This window comes from Triticum urartu, chromosome 1 (assembly GCF_003073215.2).
Source record: "Triticum urartu cultivar G1812 chromosome 1, Tu2.1, whole genome shotgun sequence".
Taxonomy (NCBI): domain Eukaryota; kingdom Viridiplantae; phylum Streptophyta; class Magnoliopsida; order Poales; family Poaceae; genus Triticum; species Triticum urartu.
In genome coordinates, this window is record NC_053022.1 from 556,523,879 (window position 1) to 556,532,710 (window position 8,832).

General features: G+C 53.7%; 2 non-coding genes across 2 annotated transcripts; both read left to right on the top strand.

Annotated features, from left to right (window-relative positions):
• Positions 1–776: 776 nt before the first annotated feature.
• Positions 777–969, top strand: LOC125533422. Its single transcript, XR_007294298.1, has one exon. It is a non-coding gene; the product is annotated as a U2 spliceosomal RNA (small nuclear RNA).
• A 2,723-nt stretch (positions 970–3,692) lies between these two features.
• LOC125533417 lies at positions 3,693–3,889 on the top strand. Its single transcript, XR_007294293.1, has one exon. It is a non-coding gene; the product is annotated as a U2 spliceosomal RNA (small nuclear RNA).
• The last annotated feature ends 4,943 nt before the right edge of the window (positions 3,890–8,832 follow it).

An 8,832-nucleotide genomic window follows, 5' to 3' on the forward strand; every position in this document is an offset into this window, starting at 1 on the left:
GAGCGCTGGCGGTACGTGACTGTTCAGCGCCTCTGCTCTCCCCTCTTGCCTGACCAAGGAATAATTCTGAACCATGAAACTTGATGAACTTTTACATGTTCATTCATCATCTTTGTAAATGATTGCAGGGACTTTCGCGTCATACATGGTCGTGAGCGCGTTCGCCCTCGTGTTCGTCATACTTTGGGTGCCGGAGACCAAGGGGAGGACCCTGGAGGAGATACAGTGGTCGTTCCGGTGAGCGATCTTGATCCGCGGCGCCACCGGGTCGTCGCAGATGGTGTGTAGCTCTTCAAGTTAGGGTAAAAAAACGTATGTTAGGCTGGCAAGAATTGGTTTGCACGGTCAGCGATCTTGGCTCTTCGAACCTTGCAGCCAGTTCCCACCAAGTGGAATCAGTAGTACCGGTCACATTATTTCTTCTTCTTTTTGAGTTGTTTGGATTGCTTACCACATGTATCACGTGGTACATTATTTCTTCTTGTGTTATGTATCTTTTGTAAGACAAATGCAGAAAATCATATTTTCAGCGGGAACGAGCAGCCCCAGAAAGGCCGTGTGTTTCCTGCCGAGGCTGTACGGCTGGGCCGGGCTTTGAGGCCCAGTCTTCTTTCTTGGTTTCTGTGCCCAAACGGTAATCAAGCTAATCAAATTTGTCTAAAAAAAAGCTAATCAAATAGAAAAGCCTCCCGGTTAGATTAGTCCCACACCGCTTGCGCGGCTCGGCATAACTGTTGGGACGGGTATAAGAGGAGGGGCAAGTGTTGTTTCAACTCATACCTTCGCGCCTTTTGGCTAAGATCAGTGTAGTATCTGTTCTTATCAGTTTAATATCTGATATGTGGATTTACATGTCACAACCGATATTAAATTATTTTTTAGGGGGGAGGATCCATCATAGTGCTTGCCACTAGAGTCCTTGTGTGTTTCTGCGTTGCACTACTGCCCTGGGTGTGGCCGCACCCCAACAAAACCAAATTTAAATATTTAATTCAACTTGCAATTTGATTTGAATTAAATTCTTTTAATTCAGAATAAAATGGAACTGTGAAAACAACAAACCTGATCCAAATCGCTAATCACGACCCAAAGAGGTAATACCGCGCCTACGTTCACTGTGTAAGAAACTCGTAAATTTTGTGTAGACAAGTATTTTATGAAGTCTGGTGCCTACTGGTAAAAACATTAACAAGCAGTAGGGCTCCGTTAAAGTTTGTGAGCCCAATGAGTCAACTCATTTTTTGGTTTGGTCAAAAACAAATGAGTTGGTACAGCTTTGTTTTTGTATCTCGGTTGTAATATGAGCCGAGGAGAGGGTGATCCAGTCTAGCTCGCCTCAATTTTGACTAGAAATAGGTTAAGCTAGCATCGTAGTAATGCTATCTTCAGTACACATAATGAGCTAACTGAGGAATTAAAGGGGGGGATTCGACCAAATCCATAAATAATGTCTTACCCTTTATACTTAGGAAAAATTGGTCGTCTTTTGATAGGTGCGAGAATTTTTGTGTTCCACACCCCTCCCCCACCACACAGACACACATAAAATTTATCTTATTTGTCTCGAAAATGGCCTCATGATGGGCTCGGAGTTCATTACAAACAGAGTATTGATCAACTCTGAGTCCCACTTCTAGAAACAGGCTTTCGCCCGCTTTATATATAAACAAACAACCAATCAAAGTACACGAGCGAACAATACAAGGTGGAGAAGTAGCCCTCTTAAAAGCAGATTCGAGATATCCGGTTCATGCAGAACGCACACAACTACGCTACTGAAGGAGAATACATGAAGGACTATGTACGACACCACGCTACGCCTTAGCACACCTAAGATCCACGATAAAGCCCTCAAGAGGGAAGACGACGTGAAGCGTCACCGCTGCCGAGTCCGTGGACATGAGCTTTCACCTGGAACCTTGGCACGGAGAGGAGAACCACAACGAAGTCTTCAAGAAGAAAGCGACACCCACGAGCGTCGTCGCTGTAAGCGAAAGCGCAGAGCTTTCGCTCAGCAGCTCAACCGTATCACACGAGGTCACCAAGACAAACGCGACAATCCCAGACTGCCAAATCTGGATCTAGGTGTCGCCACTATCAACGACGGAGGACACGCCAAAGCCACCTGACGCTAGCCTCCTCGTCGCCCACACGACGAAGAGGGAAGCCACCACCGCCGCCATAGTGCCCCCAGGTCCGAAACACCGCCATCCGTCCACTTCACAGCACACCCACCGTGCTTGGAAGATCGAACGCCTCCATCACTCGTATCCCGGCATCAGCCATCGGATTTGGGTCAGCGCCTCCATCGTAGGAAGCACTCACACCTACATACCCAACCAGCCCGGGTAGACTAGGGGGTACACGAATCGAGGACTGTCGATGGCCATTGTCGAGCAAGTTTTGACCCTAGCCCTCTGGCCTTGGCCTTGGCAAGCACGCACAACCCCATGTGCATGTCCTTCGGTGCCGATCTGACGGCACATGTAACGATGTCATGACCACCAGCAACTCCCACCGCACCCGCGATAGGAAGTCGCCGATCGCGAGCACATCCCGGGCCGAGCCCAACCTCACTTACCTTAAGCAGCAGCTTCGATCCACCTCGGGCACAGATTGCCCGCCCGAGCACGAGCCCTAGCTCCAAGCTTTCCCTGCACTCGAACTCTAGCTAAGTCAAACTAAGCTCACTTGTTTTATAATACGAGTTGAGCCAAGTTTAGATAGGTCACTCAAATTCAACCTGTTTGCATCCCTAATTTTATGTTTTGGAATGAACAAAAAAAATTGTCAACGTCATCTAAAAACGGTCCACCATGTATAGAAAACATGGTTCTTGTCGCACTAACCAGGCAATGCGCATGTGTAAGGAAAATGACCTTGTGCTCGCCCGGCCGTTGCCGCATCTGAGCCTGATCAGATCCTAGTCACATATGACATTTGGACATTTTCTATGGCTGTCCAACACGTGATGCCGTGGATGGCCTTAATTTGGACAATTTCTGCAGACTTTCCCCCCTCGTTAATAATACTGTAATTCATCGCAAGCATTTGAATTACACAACCGATGCATTAGCGAAGTACTCTGAATTATGCAGTTCCAACTCTGAACTAACATTTTCAGATCCTTCCTGTTGGCTTCAAGAGTTTCCCGGGGCCCATGCTCACTTCCTTCACGATGACCATGATGGTGAACCTGCCGCTCAGCTGGAGGCCTTTCGGTACGATTTCAGTTCAGAAGGACTTCGTTCAGTCGAGGTTCTGAGTTTCTGACCAAGGACTAATTCTGAACCATGAAACCAGACGCAAATTCACATGTTCATCATCTTTACAAATAATTTCTACAGGTACTTCCGCGTCGTACATGGTGGTCGTTCTTCGGGTGCCGGAGACAAATGGGATCGAGAGGAACCTGGAAGAGATACAGTGGTCTGTCATACGCAGAAACCTTCATGAAGGAAAAAACAAGCCAGAATTGTCGTGTATCATGCAGAAGCCGTATTGATGGGCCTTTGAACATGTGGCCTTTCAGGCGTTCTATCTTCTAGCTGGGTTTCCGGGCCCAAACGTTAATCAAGCTAGTTGAAATCAGATAGAAAACCTCCCGCTTAGAATAGTCCCACACGGCTTACGCAGCTCATCACAGGTGGTCGGACGGGTATAAGAGCAGGGGTAAGGCTCTGTTTCAACTCATACCTTTCTCGGCCTTTTGGCTAAAATCAAGTGTAGTATCTGTTCTTATCAGTTTAATATCTGATATGTGGACTACATGTCCATAATGATATTAAATTTATTTTTTATGAGGGAGGATCCATCATAGTGGCTTGCCACTCGGGTCCTCGTGTGTTTCTCGGGCGTTGCACTATAGCCCGGGTGTGGCGCACCCCAACCAAAACTAAAATAACATTTTAACTTGACTATATCTTATTGTCCAAATTTCAAATTAAATGAATTGTGAAATCAGTGTTTAAGTAGAGCCAAGGCTGACAGGCCAAATTTTCACTCCGACGTATAGGTTGGAAGTACTATGTTAGCCATGTTACTTTTGGTACGTAGAGTAAAACTTGCTGCTGTTTTGGATTGAAAACAAATCAGGTGCATTTTAATAGATCGTGAAATTTCGCCCCATCCCCCGTCCCATCGATTTTGTATCTTGCAACTTGAACTCTAGCTAAAGTCAAACTGAGCTCGCTTACAGGTTTTATAATACATAATACAAGTTGACCCAAGTTTAGTCTAGGTCATTCAAATTCAACCCGTTTATATCCCTACTTTCATGTTTTGGAATGAAAAAGGAAATCGTCAGCATCGACGGATAAAATAAATTCATTGGTCTACCGGCTATAGAAATACTTGGTTCTTGTTGCGCTAGCGGGGCAACACACGTGGAAGGAGGTGATTTGAACTTTTTGATTGCTATTGTGCAGATTGCTGTAGCATCTGCAAGTTATCTATCCCCCTTGGTATCTTCCTGGCCTATGTTCTAGGCATGTCTGTTCCTTGGACCTTGCTGGCAGTACTAGGTAATGCAACGAAACACATATCGTACTGCTGAAGTTTGCTCTTGCTGCTACCATTTTGCAGTTCATTCCCTCTTTTTGCGAGACTTTTTACGTTAATTTATGAAACCTGGTTTCTGATGCAAATCTTTGCCATCCATTCTTTCAGGAACCTTGCCTTGCACATTGTTGATTCCTGGCCTGTTCTTCATCCCGGAGTCTCCAAGATGGCTGGTGTGTATACGCTCAACTTCGATATATGAAACAGAGCTTAACTCTGAAATCTGTAAAGACATTCTTTTTATGCATCTGTCTCCAGGCAAAGATGAACTTGATGGAAGATTTCCGAAAAAGGCTTTCGCCCCGCTTTATATATAAAGCACGATCCCAACAATCCAGTACAAACGCACGCCACCACAACACACGCACACACCCAAGGCAAGATACAAAGGCGCTGAGCGCGGCAACACCACCCCTAAAACTACACCGCGAAGAGATGAAGCCGCATATGAAGAACTGTGGGCTCCAAGGCGGCGCCTTCAGGAAGGATATGACACCGGAGCGCCGCCACCGCCCAACCGAGGATTAGAGTTTCCCCCGGAGCCACACGACGGACAATGAGAGCCGCGACGACGCCTTCAAGAAGGGAACGAGATTCGCCGCCGCCGGTCCGTCCGAAGATAGAACAGGTTTTCACCCCGACCAAAACTCACCGCCACTGAACGCCACACCCTGGCGACCATGCCGCCCACACGGCCATGGCCACCGAGCAACACCAAGCCACGGCCTCCGCCCGAGAGCACCGCGCAACCACCACCAGAGCCGCCGCCCCGGCATCCAAGACCTTGACACCACCTCACCCGAGACCTACCGCTATCCCAACCAAAGAGACGAGCGGAAAGGTACCACCTTTCGCACCCCTGGGCGACCCCAAGCGCCGAGACCCAATAGGCCGGCCACCTGGCCTCCATCGACCCATCCTGCAGCACCGGGCGCGAGGCAAGCTTGGTCCCGCAACACCGTGCGCGAGACGAGGTTAGTCCTGCTGCATCGTGCGCGAGACGAGCTTAGTCCTGTGGCACTGTGCGCGAGACGAGCTCGGACCTGCGCACCGGGCGCGAGACAAGTGGTGGATCGCAGCTGGGAGAAGGGCAGCCCTTTGCCGAACGTAGCGACCGGACGACGGGGAGGGGGGCCAAAGGCCGATACAAGCCGCCTACGAACGAACCGATGCCAGGACGTGCCAGCCGTCGCCGAAGCCGACTTGCCAAGCCACCGTGGAGCCATCCACGGCCGGAGCAGCGGCCACCCCGGCCACTGCCCAACCCGCGCCACCTGCCGAGCTCCAAGCATCAGAGCTGCCGGGCACGCACCCGCGCGTCGCGCCGCCGAAGGGGAGGGACGTCACCGAAGTCCCCAAACATGGCCGATCCAGGTCGAGGACGGAGATGCCCAAACTCCCCGCAGGCCCCCGCCGCCACGGGGCCACCACCACGAAGCCCACCACGCCGCCGACCGCGCACGGGAGCTATGCCACCCATACACGCGGGGCGTCGCCGCAAGCCCCACGTCGCTGCCACCCGCCGGAGCGCCGCCGCGAGCCAGGCGGAACCAGGCCAGCCCCCGAAGCGTCCAGCCGGACCTCGCAGCCCCGCTCGCCGCTGGCCGGCCCTTGCCGTCGCGACCCGCGTCGCCTGCCGGCCATCGACCCGAGCATCCGCCCGATCCAGGCGGAACCAGGCCAGCCCCCGAAGCGTCCAGCCGCACCTCGCAGCCCCACACGCTGCTGACCGGCCCTTGCCGTCGCAGCCCGCGTCGCCTGCCGGCCGCCGACCCGAGCATTAGCCCGATCCAGATCTGGGCCGAGACGCCCGCCGCCACCGCCTGAGCAAGCACGCCCCACCGTGCCCCTGACGCGTAGCCGCCCGCGCCCCCAACCTAGGACGCCTCCGCTGCGCTGTCCCGGCCGCCGCCACGCCACGCCATCCTGCATAACGGCGCCTCTCCATGCCGTGGCGCTGTCCCACGCCAGCCCGCCACGAGGAGGGGGAAGATGCCCCGCCGCCGCCGTCGCCGGCCGGGCTTTGCCCGGCGGCGCAAGCCGGCGGCGGCGAGGAGGAGGGGGGAGGAACGGGGGGCTAGAGGAGATCGCTAGGGTTTGCCTCGCCGCTCGCGGGAGCGGATGAGACGAAGCGCACCTGTCTATTGGTTTTTAGTGCCTAGCCACTTTCTGAACACTATACTCCCATTGATGGAAGATTTCGAGACTTCTCTGCAAGTTTTGAGGGGTTTCGAGACCGTCATCACAATGGAAGTGAATGATAGTACTCCCTCCGTCCCAAAATTCTTGTCTTAAATTTATCTAGATATGGATGTATCTAATACTAAAACGTGACTTGATACATTGGTATTTAGACAAATCTAAGACAATAATTTTGGGACGGAGGGAGTATAAAGCAAGCACTTGCACACTCTGTTTTTTTTTGTTATTGACCTGGAAATCCTTCTGAAGTATTTTCAGCCTAGTATAATTTTATTTTAGGCACATTTTCTATAACTGTGCAACACGTGATGCCGTGGATGCCCTTAATTTGGACATGTTGGTTTCCTTCCCAAACAAAGGGCTCAGAGGGAGTATTGGCCAAGAGACTCCTCCGCTCCCCCGACCCAGGGTTCCTCCCTCCCTCCCCCCGCCGCCGACCGTCCTAGCCCCCGCCGCCGCCGCCGGTCGCCAGCCGCCCCGCCCCCTTCCCCTCCCTCCTCCCCCCTTCCCCTGGATCCGCTCCGCGCCGCCTCCTCGGGAGGTGGCCGGGGCGGCACGAGCCCTCCTTCCCCTTCGGCCGCCCTCGTCGCGCCCTCCCTCCCTGCCGCCGCCGACGGGCGCCCCCGACGCGGTCCGGGTGGTGTTGGCGGCGGCGGGGCCGGCCTGTCCCCGCGCGCGCGGCTCCCTGCCCGGGGCATGGAGGTGGCGGCGATGCCCCTCGGCCTGATGACGGCCCGGCCTCCCGGCGCGGTGGCCGGCAGCTCGCTCGGTGGTGGCACGGCCCCTTGGCGGCGAGACGATGTGGTGGCGCTGGTTGGCCGGTGCCGCGCCGCCGGCCCAGATCGGGGCCCGCGGGCCCCATCTGGGTCCTAGCGGGCGGCCCCCGGCGTGGCTTCGTCGTCGTCTGTGTGGTGAGGTGGTGGAGCAGCTCGGACGGGGGGCAGCGACGCCGACGGCATGCATGCTGCGGCGCGGAGGCGGGAGTTGTCCGAGCCTCTGAGGGCTCGGCCGGGCCTGTGGGGCCACGGGCCCAGCAAGCTCCCGCTTTGGCGTCCGGTCGGCTACCATCGTGGACGGTGGAGGTGGGGCACTCTAGTATGCTGACGGTGCTGCTGCCCTAGTCCCGGCTCCCCTTCTTCGTTGTGCAGGCCATCTTCGCGGTGCGTTGGTGAGACAACGTGGGATGCTTCGTGTCCGTGTGCACAGGGTGGTGGTCAGTTTGGTGGCGAGCACCGGAGTGCCTGAGGTGGAGGATGGGATCGGGAGAAATCCCTGTTGGCTTGGCCGACACCGACGCGGTGGCGCCTAAGGGTGCCATCGTACCTTCCTGGAGGGCATCGGGGCTACCCTTCCTCTTTCCTCGCCGTGTACCGGGGGAAACCTTTGGTAGCAGCGTCGTCATCGTCGCGTCCCTTCTTGGAGGTGTTGATTGGTACCGGCGCTTCGGAGTCTCGGAGCTTGGGGGACGATTTCCGGTGGAAGCAGCGGTCGCGAGGCTCCGTCGTCTTTATCGTTCCGCCGTTATCGGCATTTGTTTCTTTTCTTTTTTCTTTTTCTTTTCTTTTTGGCGTGGTTGTGCTGCTTCCGCTCCAGCACCTATCGTTGGTTGTATTGGATGTTTGCTTTGTAATACAAAGCGGGGGAAACTCTTTTTCATAATTTGGACATGTTATGCAGCCCTTCCCCACTGGTTAGTGATACTATAGTTCAGACTTCAGAGCAAGTATTTAAATTACACAACCCATGCATTAGCGAAGTACTCTGAATTCTTCAGTTCCCAACTCTGAATGAATGAACATTTTCAGATCCTCCCAGTGGGCATCACGAGTTTCGGTTCAGAAGGACTTCGTTCAATCGATGTTTAGGATGGAGCCATCACATGACTGCTCGGCCCTTGTGCTCTCCCCTCCCCTATCGCCAGCGTGACCAAGAATGGATTCATTCTGAACCATGGAATCTGAAGCGAATTCACATGTCTATCTTTGAAAAATCTCTGCATGCAAGGACATTGGCGCCCTACATGGTCATGAGCACGTTCATCCTCGTGTTCGTCGTGCCCGGTCATCGCAT